Raw genomic sequence first — 22213 nt, forward strand, 5'->3', positions numbered from 1 at the left:
GGGATGAAATTTATCATGTTTTGGACGCAGTAAAGGCTCAGGAAAAAGAGCGAATGGGCATGATAGGAGCAGACATCAACGGTACAGTTGGTCTAGAAGGGCTGGACCTCAAGAGCTTCTTGAGCAATCTTCATATTAGAGAGGCGCAAAAGAGTGAGAACATATTTTGAGCCATTGTCCAAACTGAGTTGGCCAAGAACGACAACCAGGTAATCTATCCTGAATGGTGTCAAGCATTACTCCGATTTGAAGTCAGAAAAGGATTATTATATAGGATTAGAGCTGGCCCACAGGAAGGACAGGAAATTAATCAACTCCTGATTCCCCAACCCTACCGAGTCCCCCTGTTGGCTCATGAAAACACATTGTGGGGACATATGGGAATAGCCAAAACCGAAGCTTGGTTATCCAAGTGGTGTTTCTGGCCCCAATTTTATGAACAGGTCAAAGACTTTTGTGAAGCCTGCCCAAATTGTTGAGTCGGCATAAAAAACCCCCCCAAAGGTTCCATTACAATCTATGCCCATAGTGTCTGAGGCCTTTTCACGAATAGCTTTAGATGTAGTAGGACCTTTACCAAAGATCTCTGTGGGACACCAATTCATATTACTGTTGATAGACTACACCACCCAGTTCCCAGAAGCAATACCTTTACAATCTGTCATGGGTCAGAAGGTGGCTGAGGAGTTAATGAAATGGATCACAAGAGCTGGTATTCCTAAAGAAATAATCACCAACCAAGGGACCAGTTTTATGTCCCATGTCATCCACAGCCTTTGTTGTGTACTTAAAATAGTCATCTGCGGACATCTGTATATCACCCACAGACAAATGGGTTGGTGGAAAGGTTTAATGTAGGCTTGTCCAACATACAGCCCGCGGGCCGCCATGTGGCCTGCCAAGCCATTTTCTCTGGCCCGAGGTCCCTCACTCGGGACAGGCGGGTGGGGGAGGGGAGCTGCTCACCCCACGGGGCTGGGCTCATCACGTGAGCCGGGTACCTCTGCCGCTGCCCTGAAGGCTGCGTGGCGCGGGGCTGCCCCAACTGTGCCTGACGGGACGAACTGGGGACAGCGCCTGCTTTTACTTCTCTCTGTCTCTGCCCCTTGCCCCTGGCATCCAGCTTGCCTCCTGGGACCCGCTGGGCTCAGCGCCCGTGGGGCAGGAACAGGGCGCGGCACCTGGCACAGGCAGTCAGCAGGGCAGCCCCAGGGGGGCCTTGGCAGGTGGGATCCTGGCATGATTGGCATGACATGTGTCCTTCCTTGACTCCCCATCGGCATTTGAGGTTGCACTTGGTATATGATGGCAGCACCTGCACGTGTCAGGCTGTACCTTACATATTATGACTATACCTGATGGGTAGGGTCCATATAAATACCACAGTATTATTACATAGGAATAAAATGGTGATTTTGAACTGGTGAGTTGTTTTTAACTTCACCTATCTCTGCCAAACTAGTCTTTCTATGACTAAAATTAATTTTGGCTCTATTTGGCTCTATATTACGCTCAAAAAATGGCGAATCAGAGGAAATGAAAAATTGACGCTGAATGTCGAGTTTTCAAAGATAATCGGAGCTCTGATTTTTTTGTTATTGAACAAAACGGGAATATCCTATGTCTGATTTGCCAAGAGAAAGTAGCTGTCTGCAAGGAGTACAATATGAAGCGACATTATTCTACAAAACATGCAAAGAAATTTGACAGCCTGGTGGGTCAGATTAGAATTGATCAGGTGAACTCTCTAAAACAGAGCATGAATGGGCAACAGTCTTTTTTCAAAGCTGCAAGGCAGAATTCTGAGGCAGCAACCAAGATCAGTTAATTGATATCCGAGGCAATAGCTAAGAGAGGGAAACTATTGTCTGATGGAGAATTTGTGAAAGATTGCTTGGGCATATTTACATCTGAGGTATTCCGTGATAAAGTGAATGGTGGAGAATATCAGCCTTTAACATCAGACATTTGCTAGAAGAGTAGATGACATGGCATCAAACACTGAAGATTCACTAATGAAAAGACTCAGTTCCTGTCAGTTTTACAGCTTGGGGGTTGATGAAAGCACAAATGTGAGTGATACAGCTCAACTGGCAATCTTTGTACAAGGAGTAACCAAACAATTCCATGTTGTTGAGGAACTGCTCGACTTATATCCAATGAAAGGCAAAACAACAGGACAGGACATTTTCAATGAAGTGAAATGTGTCTTTGTCCTGGGAAAGAATGGGGGAAGGACCCCGAACTAAAAAGGAAAGTCCCGGGGAGCAGAATAAACAGGAAGGACAGGGAACAAACATAAAAGTTAAAACTAGTAAAAATTTACCCACAGCAGGAGCCACGGCGCAACCAGAACGGGGAGAAAATCCTGCGTGGCTTGTTAGCCACATCTTTATCCAGCTATGGCCGGCCGATGACATCATCAGAAATGGCCGGCCGGCACGAATAAAAATGACTGCCAGCGGAGCAACAGGAAGAGGGAAAGCAGACCCGAGGAGGGCATGGCCATGGGGACCCATCCCAGGAATCCCTCAGGGAGGAAGGAACACCAGACGAGGAGCCAGAGGAGGCTCCTGATGCTGATCCTGGCAGTGGCGGCAGGGAACAGCTCGACAGTGCAGAATACGAGCCAGAAGCAGCCCCTGCAATCAACAAAGGCAGCAGGAACAGAGGAAGTAGAGAAGGGGATGTGAAGACCCACACCATAGCAGGGGCTGAGAAATGGGAGTGGCCGATACGAACAGAATAATCGGTGCAGCACCCGTAGGGCATCACACTGGGATTCAGTCCATAGGGACGTAGCCCGCTCTAGGGCGAGAATAGGCTTCGTGATCAGGATCTCCAAACTCAAACAACCCGGGATGGGGTAAGCGAATCGGCCCCAAGAGCTGATACCCAGGACAGGAAGGGACTCGAGAGGCCCCACAGCTGTATGAGAAGGGGAGCATGGCCAAGAAGACTGAGTGACCCATCAAGGTGGCATAAGGTTGGGGTGTAGGGGTGGTGGAGCCCCGCAAGTGACCGTCGGGCAGACCGTGTGCCACAGAAGGACCTCAGGTAGCATCCCGCCACTGGGAAACATTCAAAGTCATGGCAGGCGAGATAGGGGAAGACTACTCGAGGAGTGAACATCTACTCGGCAATTTACGGGAGTCTGTAAGGCGTACACCACTCATTGCTCGAACCAAGGCTGCATGTGACTGGGTTTTTGAGATCCGGTGGTCACAAATTGGTGCATTGGCCAGGAACCTGCGAGAAAATCCAGGCACGGAAGAACAAACCATTATGCAGCCAGCAGCCATGGCTCCTTCGAATTTGCTGAGCCAGAACTTACAAGCACTGACGCAGATCGTGGATGCGCAACAGCAAATAATGGAGTGCCAATGCGATTGGTTACGGCATGGCCTCACGGCGTTCAAGATGCCAAAGATGACAAACGACGATGACCCGGAGGCCTACATCGAGGCCTTTGAGCGTCACGCGATTATGATGGGTCTGGATAAAGGCTACTGGGCTAGCCAGCTTGGGGCCCTCGTAGTAGGGAAGGCCCAAGCTGCATATAGGGCTCTTTCTCATGATGAAGCCTGGGACTATGAAGGGGTAAAAGCCGCCATCCTCTACCAACTGGAGATTAACCCTGAGCATTATCGACGCCTTTTTCGGGCCAAAAAAGGGGCAGAGGAGAGGCGGCCCTGGCTTCTATTACTGCTACTGAGGGAACTGTTTGGCAAGGATTAATCTTGCAACCTGCAACCGTGACTCCCCGGTGGAGCAAATTGTGTTAGAACAATTTCTTAACGATTTAGAGGAGAGGACCCAGCGCTGGGTGCATCAGCATTCGCCCACTATCTGTGAGGAAGCATTAAAATTGGCAGAAGCCTTTGCAGCCTCTGAGGTCCACTATCTGCGAGAAAAGCGTGTCCCAACCCCTATACTTATGACTGCCAGAGAGCCAGAGAGACAACAACTCAACCCTAGAGGCCCGGTTTGTGATGTGGTCTGCTTTCATTGTGGGAGGACAGGTCACTTCTCCAGGGAATGCCCGAATCGGGCATCTGAAGAGGTGGCGCCCGGATAATCCACCACGTGGGATGATGGAAGGGCACAAAGAGCCCACGCAGACTGAGCCCATGGACTGCAGTTTTGGATTTGGCGGGGAAAGCGCTATATGGGGAATGACCGACGGTACGAGCCTGGGTTGGAGGGCACCCTGTCTGGGCCATCTTGGATTCTGGGTACACTCAGTCCTTAGTAAGGGTCAACCTGATAGCAACCTGCCCTAACCGTAGGGCCGAGCCGGTGAGGGTTTCGTGCCTTCACAGGGAGACTCAACAGATACAGCAGCAGTGGGTGAGCCTACGTGTCATGGAACACCGAGGGGAGCTACTGGTCGGCCTGGCCCCTCACCTAGCATGCGATATACTGTTGGGGCGAGACTGGGCCCCACTGTATGACACTCTGGAAAGGATACGAGATGTTGAGACAGCACGGAGAACCTTGAAGATGCAAGGATGGCTGGTGGAGTCAGAAGGCAGCAGAGAGCCTGGGGATGACATTGAGGTATTAGACCTCCAGCACATCACCAGCAGTCAACAGTTTAGGGAGGCCCAAGAAAAAGATGTGGGGTTACAAGAACTATGAGCAATGGCAGTAGATGCCTCAACCCATCCGCAGACACCGACCACAGCAACCTCGTCCCAATTCAAGGTAAGGTGACATCTCTTATATCGAATCCAGCCTGGAGGGGCAGGAGAGGCTGATGGGGCACAGCTCGTGGTACCCTCTTGCTTCCGGCAGGCCGTATGGCGGCTTGCACATGCCAACCCTACCGGGAGACATATGGGATGGCATAAGATGATCGCCAGAATATCCCAGTGGTTTTTTTGGCCAGGTTTAGAAGGGGACGTAGCTTGCCAATGCGCTGCATGTCCCGAGTGCCAAAAGGCGAGGGAGGGCCGACCTCCAAAAGCCCCTCTCCAACCTATGCCTGTGATTGACCTCCCCTTCTCGAGGATAGTGATAGATGTTATCGGACCGCTACCTTGCAGTAGTGCGGGCCATCAATACATCCTAGTATTTGTAGATTATGCCATGCAGTATCCCAACGCGGTTCCGTTAAGAACAGTAATGGCCCCTTGGATCGCAGAGGAGCTGGTCAAATGGATAGCCAGAATGGGAGTCCCACATGAAATTTTGACAGATCAGGGCCGCAATTTTATGCCAGGAGTGTTATAAGGGGTGTGTCAAACATTGAGGATAAAGCAACTCTGCACATCAGTATATCACCCCCAAGCGAATGGGCTGGTGGAGAGGCTCAATGGGTCCATAAAGAAAATATTATGTAGATGCATACAAAGGGACCCTCGGAAATGGGACCTACTTCTCCCGTTGGTCTTATTTGTCCTTAGGGACACCCCTTCGGAGTCACTAAAATATTCACCCTTTGAATTAGTATTGGGTCATCGCCCTAGGGGCTTGTTGCAAACCCTCAGGGAGGAGTGGGAGCGCAACCCCACAATGACCCAAAATCCTTCTGCCTATAGACAAGCGTTTCAACACCGAGTCCAACTAGTCAGGGAACTGGCCAGGAGTAATTTGCTGCAGGCACAACAGCTCCAAAAGGAAAGGTACAATGCCCATTCCAAGGAACGGGAGTTCAAACCTGGACAGAAGGTGCTGGTTTTATTGCCTACATCTACCAGCAAATTACTAACACAGCGGCAGGGACCCTTTGAAATACTCCGGAGGGTCGGCCCGGTGGATTACGAAGTCCATCGGCCTGGTCACTTTTGTACTAGGCAGATCTATCGTGTTAACCTCCTGCGAGAGTGGTGCCAACCCGAGGGCTGGGCCACCTTCACGGAAGAAGGGTCAGAAGACCTGGGGTCCCAAGGAAGTGATATGGACACCAGAACGGCAGAAGCATTGGAACAGATCTGCGTCGGAGAGGAATTGATGGCAGCCCAAAAGAAGGAGGCATGGGTCCTCCTCACAGAATTCAAAGACATATTCACAGAAGAGCCAGGATGGGTACAAGGAATGTATCACTCCATCCGCACGCCACCAGGATCGATAGTACGAGATAGGTAGCGACCGATCCTGCATCACCTCACGGGAGAAATACATAAAGAGATTGAGAGGAGGTTGGCGCTAGGGATTATACGACTGTCGCGGAGACCTTGGGGAAGCTCCCTTGTACCTGTCCCTAAACCCGAAGGCTCCCTAAGGCTATGCATGGACTATCAACGACTAAACGATATAGCTATCTTTGATGCCTTTCCCATGCCCCATGTCACCGAACTGGTTGAGCAGATCAGCTCTGCCAAGTTCATATCAACACTGGACTTAGCAAAGGGGTATTGGCAAATCCCAGTAGCATCCCGGGATCAACCCAAAACCGTATTCAGGACACCATGGGGGCTATACAAATTTGTGAGAATGCCGTTTGGACTACACGGAACGGCAGCGACTTTCCAACGCTTGATGGAATGCATCCTAGCCCCACAGACGGAGTACGCTGATGCTTATATCGATGACATTGTCATCTTTACGCAATCCTGGACCCAACACCAACAAGCCCTCGTCGCAGTACTGACGGAACTAAGAAAAACAGGCTTAACTGCAAACCCTCAGAAGTGTTCAATAGCACAAAAACAAACGAAGTATTTGGGATTCCTTGTGGGACAACGAACTATTAGACTGCTGGCCGATAAAGTACAGGCTGTCAACAAATTCCAAGCCCCGCAAACTTACAAACAACTTCAGTCCTTTTTAGGCCTGACCAATTATTACCGCCGATTCGTCCTGCAATTTCCTGAGCTGGCAGCCCCACTGTCAGAGGCCCTAAAGGGACCCTGCAAAAAGGGTACAAAGTGGACAGGAGAAATGATGCGAAGCTTCCCGTTATTAAAAAAGGCCCTATGTGAGGACATAGTTATACACATGCCTGATTTCGAAAAACCTTTTGTATTACAGCCGCCATTGGGGCAGTATTAACACAAGAAAACGCTGGGACGGAGCGGCCTGTGGCGTAAGCTAGCCGGAAATTACTACCAGCAGAGACAAGGTCCTCCACCATTGAGCGCGAGTGCTTAGCGATACGATGGGCAGTAGAACACTTCAGATATTATTTAATGGGAAGGGAGTTTACATTGGTAACAGACCATGCACCCCTCAAGTGGCTTAGTTCCGCAAAGACAGATAATGCCTGCATTACAAGATGGGCCCTCGTCCTTCAACCCTTTGTTTCGAATAATACACCAGCCAGAGGTGAGCAATGTGACAGCAGATTTTTTATCCAGGTGCGACAGTGAACCCGAAAACGATACTGGGAAACAAGAGAAGCTGTCAGCACCAAACAAATCAGGTACAATAACATACCTGAATAAACAGCCCCAAGGCAACTTGGGGGAGTGGGGTTATGTCCCGGGAAAGAATGTGGGGAAGGACCCCGAACTAAAAAGGAAAGTCCCAGGGAGCAGAATAAACAGAAAGGATAGGGAACAAACATAAAAGTTAAAACAAGGAAAAACTTACCTGCAGCAGGAGCCACAGCACAGCCAGAATGGGCAGAGAAGCCTGCACGGTTTGTTAGCCACATCTTTATCCAGCTGCAGCCGGCCAATGACGTCATCAGAAATCGCCAGCCGGCAGGAATAAAAATGACCGCCGGCGGAGCAACAGGGAGAGGGAGAGCGGACCCGAGGAAGGCACAGCCACGGGACCCATCCCAGGAATCCCTCAGGGAGGAAGGAACACCAGACGAGGAGCCAGAGGAGGCTCCTGACGCTGATCCTGGCAGCGGCGGCAGGGAACGGCTCGACGGTGCGGAAGACGAGCCAGAAGCAGCCCCTGCAATCAACAAAGGCAGCAGTAACAGAGGAAGTAAAGAAGGAGACGTGAAGACCCACACCATAGCAGGAGTTGAGAGATGGGAGTGGCTGATATGAATAGAATACTTGGTGCAGCGCCCGTAGGGTATCACATTGGGATTCAGTCCATAGGGACGTAGCCCACTCTAGGGCAAGAATAGGCTTTGCGATCAGGATCTCCAAACTCAAACAACCCGGGAAGGGGAAGCGAATCGGCCCCAAGAGCTGATACCCAGGACAGGAAAGGACTCGAGAGGCCTCACAGCTGTATGAGAAGGGGAGCATGGCCAAGAAGACTGGGTGACCCATCAAGGTGGCATAAGGTCGGGGTGTAGGGGTGGCAGAGCCCCGCAAGTAACCGTCAGGCAGACCGCATGCCGTAGAAGGACCTCAGGTAGTCATCCCTCCACTGGGAAACATTCAAAGTCGTGGCAGGTGAGATAGAGGAAGACTACTCGAGAAGTGAACATCTACTCGGCAATTTATGGGAGTCTGTAAGGCATACACCACCCATTGTTCGAACCAAGGCTGCACGTGACCGGGTGTTCGAGACCCGGCGGTCACAGTATTGTTGAAATTCAATCTTCCAGAGGACAAACTGTGGTCTAACAACTGATAGAGCCCCTGCGATGATAGGTAAGCACAATGGATTTGTCAGTTCACTGGTCAAGTCAGTGCCTCAGGATGTGATCACACATCACTGCATCATTCACCAGGAACAACTGTGTGCAAAGGCCCTGGAGATGAAACGTGATGGAAAAGGTTGTTTCTACAGTCAATTTCATAAGGTCAAAGGGGCTTAATCATAGACAGATCCAAGCATTTCTTGCTGAGGTAGGATCAGACCATGATGACGTTATTTACTTCTGCCAAGTTTGTTGGCTCAGCAGGGCAGCCACACTAGCCAGATTCTGTTCACTGCTTGACAAAATTAAAACCTTCATGACAAACAAAGGAAAAGATATCAGCTTCATGGATGATGATGCATGGCTGAATGACTTGGCATTCCTAGTTGACATCACCAAGTATCTTGCAGATTTTAATATAAAACTACAAGGGAAGGATCAATTTGTCAACAGGCTGTATGAACACATCCAATCCTTCATTCATAAGCTGGAAATGTTTCAGATACAGTTGAATAAAAAGAATGTCACCCATTTCACAATACTATTAACAAGATGTGCTGAGACTGTGAACCATGACAAGTACTCTGCACTGATTGGCTGTCTGCTGGATGAATTCAAACAAAGATTTGCAGAGTTCAGGGAGCACAGCGATGAGTTTAAGCTGTTTGCAGATCCATTTGGAACGGATGCCACCGATGCTCCTGACACGTTCCAAATGGAACTAATTGACATCCAAAATAACGGTGCCTTGAAGAGAGCTTTTGCAGAACCTGACCTACTGACATTTTATAGTCAATATGTTACATGGCACTCTTTCCCATATCTATTGAATCATGCACTTTGGTTCATTGCACTGTTTGGCAGCACGTACTGCTGTGAACAGCTTTTCTCAAGAATGAAGAACATAAAAACAAAATCAAGATCACTTTTGACAGATGGACATTTATCTGGAATACTCCGCATCTCCACATCAAGTGTGCCAGCAGATATTGATAACTTGTGCAAGCAAAAACAATGCCAGGTATCACACTAAAGAAATCAGTGTTCATTGTAGTTTTCAGAAAGTTAATGAGTAGACTTGTACACATCATTGTTTTTACACTGTTTTTGTACACTTACAGTGTGGATTGGAGCATGCTTGTTTTCGTGAGACTTGACAATGGTTGTATTGCCACCTGTCTCTTTTTTTGCCTGGATAGTTCCTGTTGTAACAGAATGTCCCCAATTATGAAACTCACTGGATAACTGTGCTGTATGCTTGTTTAAGACTGAACAATATGCTCAAGAATAGAGCATGAATGATCTGGGCTCCAGCGTATATTTGGAGCACGTAAAAATCTTTGTAAAAATACTGTCCAGTGTTTGAATTGTGTTTCCTTTTGTTTCTCTTTGTGGGGGATTGGGAGTTCAGCTTGTTAAAGATGTGTTACTAACAAGATATTAATGCAATAAAAGTAAATCTTCTTGAAGATTATTCTCAAAAATGCCCATATTTTGTTGCTTTGATTAGTTTCTACTCTGGCTGATATCTTTTTCCACGTTTAATCTTTCAACTTGCATTATGCTTCTTTCATTCATTGAGAAGTGAGTAAAAGTCAAGTGTTTGGTATTATTTCATTCTTGCTTTTATATTGTTTTTATTTTGGATTTTAAACCACATTTCCAGACCCATTTCATTGTCACTTCCTGCAACTTCATTGGTGTCAAAGGTCACGTGACATCACTTCCTGATGTGATACCACTTCCTGTGAGGTCTCTGAATATGGACCCACTGGGTGATAAAAAGTGCGTGATCCGGCCCCCACATTCAAAAAGGTTGGACACCCCTGGTTTAATGGCACTTTAAAAGGCATGCTACATCGTTGTGCCCAAGAAGAACCATGTAAATGGAACCTGTTAGTGCCACCTTTATTGTTTGCTGTGAGAGAAGTGTACTCTGTCCAAGTTTGCAGATGATATAAGCTATGGGGAGAAGTGGACATGCCGGAGGACAGGGAACAGCTGCAAGCAGACCTGGACAGGTTGGACAAGTGGGCAGAAAACAACAGAATGCAGTTCAACAAGGAAAAATGCAAAGTGCTGCACCTAGGGAGGAAAAATGTCCAGCACACCTACTGCCTAGGAAATGACCTGCTGGGTGGCACGGAAGTGGAAACGGATCTTGGAGTCCTAGTGGACTCCAAGATGAACATGAGTCAGCAGTGTGACGAAGCCATCAGAAAAGCCAATGGCACTTTATCATGCATCAGCAGATGCATGACGAATAGATCCAAAGAGGTGATACTTCCCCTCTATCGGGCGCTGGTCAGACCGCAGTTGGAGTACTGCGTGCAATTCTGGGCTCCGCACTTCAAGAGAGATGCGGATAACCTGGAGAGGGTCCAGAGAAGGGCCACTCGTATGGTTAAGGGCTTGCAGACCAAGCCCTACGAGGAGAGACTAGAGAACCTGGACCTTTTCAGCCTCCGCAAGAGAAGGTTGAGAGGCGACCTTGTGGCTGCCTATAAGTTCATCACGGGGGCACAGAAGGGAACTGGTGAGGTTTTATTCACCAAGGCGCCCCCGGGGGTTACAAGAAATAATGGCCACAAGCTAGCAGAGATCAGATTTAGACTGGACAGTAGGAAGAACTTCTTCACAGTTAGAGTGGCCAAGGTCTGGAATGGGCTCCCAAGGGAGGTGGTGCTCTCCCCTACCCTGGGGGTCTTCAAGAGGAGGTTGGATATGCATCTAGCTGGGGTCATCTAGACCCAGCACTCTTTCCTGCCTATGCAGGGGGTAGGACTCGATTATCTATTGAGGTCCCTTCCAACCCTAACATCTACGAATCTATGAATAAGCTCCCCAATCCTCACTAGGTTTCACCCCATTTGAATTAGTCTATGGACACCAACCAAGGTGTCTCCTAGATATGGTAAAAGAAGGCTGGGAGAGAGACGAACTCACTGGTCCTCAACCATCAGTTTACGTAAGGAAAATGAGAGAACAATTACATCTCCTTCAAGGTTAATCAAAACAAAAAGAATCCTATGACTGAGGAACAAAACAGAGAGCTCCAAGCTGGACAGAAAGTTTTAGTACTCCTTCCGATTGCCACTAGTAAATTTCTTCCTAATGGGCAAGGACCCTTCGAGGTCCTAAGGAAAGTTGGCCTGGTAGACTATAAAGTGTCCCAGCCAGAATACAAGAAATAGATTTTCCATATCAACTTCTTGAAGTTATGGAAAGAGATGGCCTATTATCCACTCCTGTACAAGAGAGGATAAAGACCCATTCTAAAGACAGATGAGACATAACAAAGGAGGTCTGTCTAGGAATGCAGTTGAGTGAGGGAAAGAGGATGCAATTATCACAATTAGTTAAAGAATTTAAGGATGTATTTAGTGATATTTCTGGATGTTAAAAGGGGATATCACCGAATTATCATTCCTGAGGGTAAAATAGTACATGAGATATGGCGAAGAGTCCTGGATCATTATAATATTATATGAAAAGAGATCAACAAGATGTTGGCACAGGGGGGTGGGTGATCACCGAGTCACAAAGCCCTTGGAGGAGCCCCTTAGTAGCCATACCTAAACCTGACAGCTCACTATGGCTATGTGTAGATTTTCACAAATTGAATGCCATTTCAAGGTTTGGCGCGTTTCCAATGCCCCAAATCAGTGAATTGTTAGAAAGAGTCAGGCAAGCCAAGTTAATTTCCACTTTAGATTTAACCAAAGGATATTGGCAAGTGCCAGTTCAAAAGGAGGACTAACCAAAGTCAGCCTTTGGCACGCCTTGGGGCCTTTACGAATTTAAACATATGCAGTTCAGTCTACATGGTGCAGCAGCTACATTTCAAAGCCTCACTGATTGGGTCCTAGCACCACATCAAAAATATGTGGCGGTATACATAGATGGCATTATTATATACGCAGATGGGTGGCAGCAACATCTCTGAGCCCTCTAAGCGGTGCTTCAAGAACTTTGGTTAGCTGGCTTAATGGCCAATCCCAGCAAATGCACATTGGGGAAGGCAGAAACCAAGTATCTGGGATTTTCAGTAGGTCAAGGCAAAATCCAACCTCTGTCAGATAAAAATCAAGGCAATAAAGGATTATCCACCCCCTCAAACCAGAAAAGAGTTGAGGGCCTTCCTGGGATTAGCTGGTTACTATCGGCATTTTATTCCCTAATTTGCAGAGGTAATGAGACCTCTAACTGACACTGAAAGGGAAAGCTTCAGGCCCGATAAAGTGGGATGAGACCCGTCTTGAAGCTTTCGACCAAACTAAAACAGCTTTGTGCAGAGATGTGGTACTTCAGACACCTGATTTCAAACAACCTTTTATCCTGCAGACTGACGCCTCGATTCAAGCTTTGGGTCCAGTATTATCACAGGAAATTGAAGGAGAGGGCAGGCCTATACCATATGCCAGCTGCAAACTAAGCCCAAAAGAGAAAAAGTACGCAATGATAGAGAGAGAATGTTAAGATATTGTCTCTAGTGGGTTATGGAATAGAGAAAATCCCACACAATTTACTGATTCGTTTTGATGCACTGGCTGGGGGAGTAGTTAACTGATTGCACGATTTCACAATGATTACACACTTAATTTATACAACACAATTTTATTTTAAAACTCTTTGCTACATATATAACACTGCTTAGCTTTAAGAAACACCACAAACATTAAAAACACAATAATTACATATATCAGAAACAATGCTCCAAATGCACTTCCTTCCCAAACAATACTACAAGAATTAGTGTTACAAAAACAACTACAATTACAACTAAAAGTTAAATTTGAATCAATACTATTATTTTTCATATTATACTTACAATCCTAGAATTCCAAGAAGCCAAATACCAAAATATGGTTTCATTCCTCAGTAGTACGATTTAATGGGTTGGCCTCAGTAGTACAGTTCAATGAAATGGGCTCAGCAATACAATTCAATAGGCTGGCCTCAGCAGTGATAGGACTAAGTCCCCTTCCTTCAGTCCTTTTCAGGTGCTCCACGGCTTCAGCGTGAACTAAGAGATTCGTGTTCACGGAGAGGGTGGTTTCAGGTGATCAGTCTGAACCGGGCTATACTTGCGATTTTTCCTTCGTTGTTCTACAAGTATAGTCACCTCCAAATTGGGACAGCAAGTTACCGTTTTTATTGAGCGAGTTGCCATCAGCGGGCTCCTCCTACTCAATATATCATTGCTCCCAAATTTGGGCTCGGATCTTACTCAACAGATTCTTTTACCTTTGTTGAGCATTTTAAATTACCTTTGGGAAACTTCCATATCACTACAAATGCCCTTTTCTTACCAACCTGGTCAAAAGGCCTCAGGGTTTGATCTCTTGGAATTCAGGATATTTGCTCTCTTTGTAAAAGATTTCTAAAAGATGAAATTTAAATTAAGACTTTAAGCCAAGTCAGGATCTTTTGCACGTAGTCCCCAAAACAATGAACTAGATAAGGAGATAAATCTTATCTTCTTCCTGAAACTGGCTAATGGGCAACCTTTACAAACATTCAAACTATTTCATTCAATATGACAGATATCAAACGGGAATAGAATATTTTTGTTATTATCTCCTAGGTCAGCAGTTTATGTTAATTACCGATCATGACCTTTTAAAATGGTTGCAAACTACAAAGACTGATAATGCTCGTATAATACAGTGGGCCTTGGCATTGCAACTCTTTCATTTTTGTATTGAATATAGGCCCAGACAGACTAATGTGGTCATGGACTTTCTCTCAAGATGCCGCTCAGTAGAGATTAGTCCAGATACTAATGACTGCCAACAGCCATATACTTCCATAATCCGAGGCACAGAAAATAAAGCACCTAGCAGCCTCTTAAGGGGTAGGATGTGTGAAAAAGAAGGAAGTTCCCATTGCTGCTCGGGAGCGGGCAGAAGCCGGCAGAAGAGAGATCTCATGGAGAATGGCACTCCCGGAGTCACTGCTCCGTGAGGCTAGAGTGGCTACAGAGAGGGGCGGAGATGGGGAGAGGACCAGATGGAAAGAAAAAACTGACATGGCACAGAGCGAGAAGGGGAGATGAACGTGACAGCCAGAGAGAGAGCCGGAAAGCAATGCGGTGAGCAATTCAAAAGAACTATGAGGATCAGAGATTGAATCAGGTCGATGACTCTTAGACAAAGAAGAGTGAAAAGTTTGGGAGTAAAGCAGGAACTCCACAGAAACAAGTAAAGTTTTTCTTTTAATTTGTTTTTATTAAGAAAACCTCAAGAACAGAAGTGAAGTAAAAGTTCTTAAACTTAAGGAAAAAAATGAGAGAGAGAGAGATTTGAACTCCAGAGGCAGATAGCCAGAAAATAGTCTTGTTTTGTTGCTGAATTTATTTTGATAGACACAGGACTGTGTATTTAGTTGTGAGTTTGTCTGAAAGGACCAAGAAGAGAAGAATTCAAAATATGAAAAAAAAGAAAAAGAAAAAACATTATCAGTTGTGTTATGTAATAAAAATAAAGGATCCTTAGCAGAAAATACTGTATCACTGCGTGTTTTTTTAGAATGAGAGGTGAAATTTACCTAAATTTAGAAGAGGATTTCCAGAATTCAGCACTGAAAGATAAATCAACATTATCCAGTGATCTATATACTGTTGTTAAAATTACATCCCTCCCAAAGCATAATTTTCCATCAAGATGTGGTAGATGAGAATTGGGCTCACCACAAAAATCAACCGGTAATAAGAAGTTCATTATTAATTGGAAATTAATCTGGACATTGACTGGAGACCTATACCTTTATAAAAATACGATTAGGCTCACTCCACACACATATTAGTCTGTAAATATAACATCCCCTGGAAAACTGAGTGTTGGGGTACTGATGTTCAGAAGTTAGGGGGTACTTGCTACTTAAAAGGTTGAGAAACATTGACCTATGGGGACCACCTGAAAAGCCTGGAAAGCCATCACCAGTGCTACCTCCAGAAGATCCTCAGCATGAACTGGAAGGATTGTTGCACAAATGCTAATGTCCTCACCAATGCTAAAACCAACAGTATGGAAGCGTTAATTATTCAACATCAGTTGTGGGAAACAGGGCATTGTGTGCTCATGTCTGATGTACGTACAACATGCTGAGGAAGAACAGAAAGAACAGTTTTACGCTGACCTTGATGAAATCCTGACTACCATCCTGAAAGAGGACAAGATCATCCTTCTTGGAGACTTCAATGTGAGAGTTGACTGGGACTATAACTTGTGGAGGGGCACCACTGGGAAAGGAGGAGTGGGCAAGGCCAATTTCAGTAGCATCCTTTTACTCAGTAAATGTGCAGAGCATGACCTTGTCATTACTAGCACTATCTTCAGACAGAGGCGTTGAGTTTATGGAGCCTGCTGTGTTCCACTCTGCAAGAACCAATCTTCTAGCATGTTTGTGAAGTATCCGATTCAGAAATATTTGGACCTTCCAGAAGGGGATCTGTTGGCCCTGAAGATTTTTCTCGCTATTTAAATAATTATTCCTATGCCTCTAGTTGAAATTGGTTCAAGGCATCAAGGAGTTTTTTACACATGCACACTATACTGTGTAGTGAGACTATTCCAGAAGATGTGACCTTTATACCTTCTAATTCAGGCCAATGTGCTGAGCATGTGTTTTGATCAGAAAGCATGAGGTAACTTCTAGTTCAGCATGATTGACAGGTCATATTCAATGAAGGGGGATGTGTGAAACATCATAGTGTTATGTGCAAAACTATAGTAGTATATATAAAATGAAGTTTGTCTGTTAGTAGTATATATAAAATGAAGTTAAACTACATATTAATGTAAATATTTAACTTTTTATGGCAAAATGACAACACCTAGTAAAAGACAACATATTTTAACACCAATTTGGAAGAAGAATACTGTTTATGGACTACAAAGTAAAATGTCTTTGCTTGTGCAATTCAAGTATTGCAGTAATGAAAAAATACAATGTTGAGAGACACTTTAAGACAAACCATATTTAGGTTGATACGGAATACCCACTAAATTCTCATTTAAGGAAGGAAAAGGTTAATGAATTGAAATCTAAACTAGCATTACAGCAGTCAATTTTCATCAGACCTGTACAAAAATCGAGGCATGCCGCTGTTGCAACGTTTAAAATGGCTCTTTTGCTAGCAAAGAAGAAAGAAGCCATTTCCAGACAGTGGGTTGTTGAAGGAAGCATTTCTAGTTAGTTGGGTGGCTAAAGGCCTTGCACGATTTATAAGCTTACTGACAGAAATCAAAAAGTTTCTCAAGTCCAGGAATGAAAACGTGAACAAACTTTATGAGAGTTCTTGGTTAGTGGATTTAGCCTTTCTTACTGACTTAACCGAAAAATTAAACAGTTTGGACCTTGAGTTTCAGGGAAGATAAATATGTGGCTGAAATGATCAGTGCTGTAACTTCTTTCAAATCCAAACCTGAATTATGAAGTTGGCTGATGAAATATAGTGTCAGTATTCACATTAGTACAGATCTGAATAAAACCATGAATACCTCAGTTTAATTTTGATTTACTTCACAATGCAAGTTTTTGAACTTTGTATTCTTTTGAAGTCTGAAGAATATTTTCTGTAAAAGTAAAATAAGAAGCTTGGCGTTCATTGTTTTTACCTAAATATTTTTGTAAGAAAAGGGAAGCTGCATTTTGAAGTTGTGGATCTAATGCAATTTTAAGCAATGGATGAGATGATCAGATTGATCTAAATTCTAAACTTTAATATTCATATTGGCACCCTCTGCTTTTTCTTTTAAATTCGAATGTGCCCTTGGGCACATAAACGTTGGGAACCCCTGGTCTCAGACATGCAAGCACAAGAGCAACAGCAAGCAAAAAAGAAACTGGAATGGTGTGAGGAAAAATAACAACCCAGGCAAAAAACAGGTACTTCCACTAGTATCTGTATATGAAGGGGGTTATTGTGGGGCTGGTTATTCTGGTTGAGTAATCATCTTTGATCTCTAGTTCTCCAGTGCATTCAGTATGTGGCAGCTGCTGCTGCTGAAGGTTCCTTTCACTGGTTCTGGGAGCTGTTTGTGCGTTCTTCCAGCCTCGCTCTTCTATGGTAGGATAGATAATGCATAGCCCTGCGTGCGTATCTAATCTCACTCATGTTCTCTGTGTTATTTTGTCTGCGATTATTGCACACAGTTATTTGTATTATAATAAGCCATTTAATTCTTTTAACTTTAATCTTGGTGTCCCTGAGTATTGATTCCCATATACCACGCTGGGCCACCTATCTCAGTGGTAGCTGAGTCGGCCAGTACCACTCATGCTCCCTTCCTATCTACTATAATCTTTTTATCTGGAGCTGCCTTTCGGCCCTTGTAACTTTCTCGTGGCTCCACTGTTCCACACAGCATGTAATTTAAGTGCAAATCTCACTACCACCAGATGTTGCAGAAGCTGACAGTTTAGCCAGACTCAAAAAGGGCTTGGACAAATTCTTGAAGGGGCAGCTACAGGTACAGAACATGGGACCCAGAGGCACCGCCGCTGAATCAGAACACCTGGAACCTAAAGAAGTGGGAGAAACAACAGAAAAAAAACACCGGTATCATACCCGGTTCACTCTCCTTTTCAGCATCCTGTCTGCCACCGAGACACATGCCTGCTTGCTTCGCCACAGAAAAAAGTAAAGCCTCTGAGGAAACACTCTAAGCCAGGGGCTCTCGACCTTTTTTGTCCAAGACCCATTTGTAAACTTCCATGGCCAATCCCGACCCAGTAAATAACTGAAGTAGAAAACAGCCCCCAGCCCTGCCAGTACCTCTCACTTCTGACCCCAACCCCTTGAGGGGAGTGTGTGGGGCAGGGCGCCCCAAGCAGCCCCGCAGGCTGGAAAAGAAAAGCCACAGACGTTTGTTTCTCCTTTGCAGGAGAACCCATTTTTGAAGTTTGTTTGCGACCCTTTCATATCTTTTTGCGACCCGCAGGTTGAGAAACACTGCCTGAAGCCTCCCTCAAAAAACAGGCCGCTGGAGACATAACAACTAATTGCTTGGGACAAGCAGAGAGAAGAGGAGCGTGAGGGTCGGGAGCCAGCAGCACCCACGGCTCCCCTGCAAGAGCGGAGTGAGCCCAGAGGCCGAGCCGTGAGCAGCGCAGCGAGAGGAAAGCAGCCCCACAGGCCATGTGGGCTCCCCCTCAGCGCCCCCTTCCGGCGCAGAGCGGGCAGGAGGTCCGTGGCGCGGCAGAAAAGACGCGGGAAGAAGCACCACTACCCCATACGCAGATGGCACTCAGGGGCCGCTCTCAGCTCCCGGCTGCGCACGCAGCGGGGGGGGCTGGCGCTTGCTCCGCGGCTAGCTCTCGGCAAACAAGCAGGTGAGGGCGTGCCCACCTGCCGGCTCCCTGCGGCGCTTGGGGGCGGGGCCTCAGGGAGGTGCTAGAGACACACCGCAGGCCCCGCCCCTCGCCGTACTCCCTTCTGGGCTCCGCCTCGGTCGCCATGACAATTGCCGAGGCGGAAGCGCGGGGCCCAGCGCCAGGTGTCTCGTGACGTCACTGCCCACGGCTGTAGCGTGCCTGTCCAGTTCAGGGCGGCGGCGCGGCTGTGGTCTCCGGCCGGCGCGAGCCCTGCCCGGGTGTGGTCCCCCGCGGGCGGCACCGGCTCCGGGCCTCTAGCCCCCGCCCCGTGGGGCTGTCAGTGGGGGCAGGTGGGGGCTGCAGGACCCGGCCGGGAAGGGCGGTGAGTGACGGCTTTGCGCTGGGGCGACGGGGTAGAAGGCGGCGCCGGTCTGCACAGCACGGGCTACCCACAGTGTGGGCGTGCGAGCGATGCACAGCTAGAGATAAATGTCAGTGGGTTTCACGGGTCCTTTCAGCCTGACCTCTCTGACTGTGCATATAGCCCAAGTCCTCGGGGCCTGCAGCTCATTCATACGTGTGTAGGGATGTGCAACACCAGCCTTAGGAAAACTGGTGCTCTAGGCAAACTTTTATTTTGGCACTGCAGCCCCCAAGTCAGCAGCGCTGCTGGCAGCAGAGGCTGGGAAATGAGATGGGAGATGGAGCAGGTGTGTGTGTGTGTGTGTGTGTGTGTGTGTGTGTGTGTGTGTGTGTGTGTGTGTGTGTGTGTGTGTGTGTGTGTTCACACACACGTGTATGTGTTTGTATATATGAACGCTTATGAAGCGAGCTTCAGCCCACAAAAGATTGTGTTGTATATTTATATAGATATGTATAGCTATACATAGCTGTATAGAAACCTAGATCTGCATATATCTATAAAGATACATAGCACATGTTTTCATGGGCTCAAGCTCTCTTCATCAGACAGTGTGCTTCAGCCCATGAAAGCTTGTGCTAGCTAGCAGGCTATTTATTTGTCTATTTTTCTACTTTGGTTAGTCTATAACAGGTGGGAAAAATACAGCCTGCAAGCTGGATCTGGCCCATGGAGTAATTTTTACTTGTCCCATGTCTGGTCCCTTGGCCCCACCTGGTTCAGCTCAGGCATAGGGGGCAGCCCAGGCTGTGGCACATGCAGTCAGTCCTCCCACCCCCTGGTGTCCAGGGGAGCAGGGGAATCATCGCATATGGACTCATTTCCCAGTGACAGCAGCTCCTTCTATCTGCTGCTGCCGGACCCAACCCCACTGCCTGGGCACCTGGCCTATCCTCCCCATACCCACGGCCAGGGGCAGAACCCACATGGGTAGGTTGCTTGGCCAGGCAACTAGGATGGGGCCAGGGACTGGTGGGGAGCGGCATCCAGGAGTGAGACAAGTAGAGCTGGGGACACCCCAGGATTTTGGGGCAGTGACAGCATGGAGCTGGGGTAGAGCTGCAATTTGCTACCCTCACCCCCCTGCAATGGGCACAGGTTCCGCAGGCAGGGGCATGCAGGGAGTGGACAGTGGCTTGGCCCTGGCCCTGCGCTGTTACTGCCCTGTGATCCTGGCTGAGATGCAGCTCCCCTCCCAGCTGCGTGCCTTGCCTGAACAGCTCCTGGCTGGTCTCCAGGGAAACCCTGGGATCACAGTGCCAGGGTAGTGCCCCGGTTCTGTGGGCAGGGATATGCAGGGAGCACATCACAGCTCTGCCTCAGCCTTGTGCTGTCACTGCCCCACAATCCTGGGGTCTCTGTAGAGACTGGCTGGGAGCTGCGTGGGCAGGGTGCTCAGCCAGGTGGGGAGCTGCATCTGGGGCCGGGGCCAGAGTCTTGGGGTGATGACAACGCGTGGCTGGGGCAGAGCTGTGATCCACTTCCTTCACACTCCTGCCCTTGGGAGGTGCTCTCATTGCATGGGCATGAAGGAAGTGAATCGTGACTCTGCCCTAGGCCCTGACTCTGCGCTGTCACCACCCAGTGATCCCACTCCTCTCACTCCTGAATGTCACTCCCTTCCCACCTGTGCCCCAGCCCATATATGGAGTTTTGGTCAATTGGGGCAGGGGACGCTGACCCAGCCTGTAACAGCTCAACAAAATTTCCTGTGCGGCCGACAGGCCCAAATAATTGCCCACCCCTGTTTTATCCTGCCTTCTTCTTGACTTCAGACTAACAAACCTAACTAGATCTCTCCTGTAGGGGGTAGCATTGGAGTCCCACAGTCCCTCCTTTCATAGAGGTTACTGGGTTCCTTTTTTCAAAGCTGTGGATGGGGCCGGTGTAACAGTTCTACTTTATTCTGTTCCAGGCTGGAAGAGTTTTACCTCAGGCTTCCTCCTGACTTTCTCCTTGATCAGAGACCATCTGACACCAGGATCCTGCTGTTCCAGAGAGCACCACACAAGTTGGGCATTTATTGCAAGTAATGATCCAAGCACCACGGCAGTGATTCGCAATGTTTTAGACTGAAGGTGGAGCTTAGGAAATGTCAGCTCCTTGTTTTCACTTTGCCTACAGAAAAATAATAGGGAAGTTTCTGTTGCAAAGAACTCAAGAAGCCCACAGCTGTGGATTTCTGTTTGAAAGCTCTGCATTTATCTTGTGAATAATGTGTACATACCTACCAGCGCTAACATTGCATGGCACCCTGTGGCACCTTTAAAAGGATCCTGAGGCACCTCAGTGTGCTGTGACACCCTGACTGAGCATTACTGTAACGTGGAAAAAAAATGCATGAGGAAGAATGTTTGTCCTGGGTTGCGTATGAAGGGGGAAGACAGCTTTTTATCTTAGTGTTGAAAGTGAGCCTTACAGATGGTTTAAAAACCCCTGGTTAATGTATATTAAATATTCAGGTGTTGCCTATTCTGTTTTTTCTGTACAATTTCACGTGTAGTATTCACGTGGAGTTTTTTATAGGTGCATGATAAAGTTAAAGGACTTTTCATTCCATCCAGGAAGAGCACACACCAACTGCTGAAACTTCCTTAGCCTGACAAAGGGTTTTTGAACCTGAAAGCTTGCTTAATAAATATTCTCCAACTATTTGGGTTGGTCTAATAAAAAATATCAAATTCACCCAAGGAACCTTGTCTGATAAAGTAAAGGGAACTCAAGTACCATCTAGTGCTCCTAAATAAACACTTTAGAGGAAAAGATAGTTGTTAAAAAAATCCTAATGTGCTAGTGGGTACAGTCTTATAGGGCAGTCAGAAGCAAGTAGAACTGCTCCTGGAAGATTCTGACTCTGTATGCTCTTGTGAGCACTGGAGTTGCTGCCCAGACACTAGGGTAGCAGAACATGAGGAAATCATTGCTTATAGACTTGCATGGCTTCAGAACAGAACCAGATAGCTTCTCTTTCAGGG

General features: G+C 47.0%; 1 protein-coding gene across 3 annotated transcripts in view; it reads left to right on the forward strand.

Moving 5' to 3' along the window:
• The first annotated feature begins 18754 nt into the window (after positions 1–18754).
• The window catches only part of LOC102568417 (C-type lectin domain family 2 member B), a 30013-nt gene continuing 26554 nt past the window's right edge, over positions 18755–22213 (forward strand). The window contains exons 1-2 of one of the 3 annotated variants that reach the window (XM_059726741.1): positions 18755–18835; positions 21154–21267. The gene's annotated coding sequence lies outside the window, so the exon portion shown is untranslated. Of the gene's footprint in view, positions 18836–19006; positions 19200–21153; positions 21268–22213 lie in introns of those variants that run through there. The other 2 variants (XM_014604521.3, XM_059726743.1) reach the window with 2 other exon arrangements.

The sequence above is a fragment of the Alligator mississippiensis genome, chromosome 4 (assembly GCF_030867095.1).
Source record: "Alligator mississippiensis isolate rAllMis1 chromosome 4, rAllMis1, whole genome shotgun sequence".
Taxonomy (NCBI): Eukaryota; Metazoa; Chordata; order Crocodylia; family Alligatoridae; genus Alligator; species Alligator mississippiensis.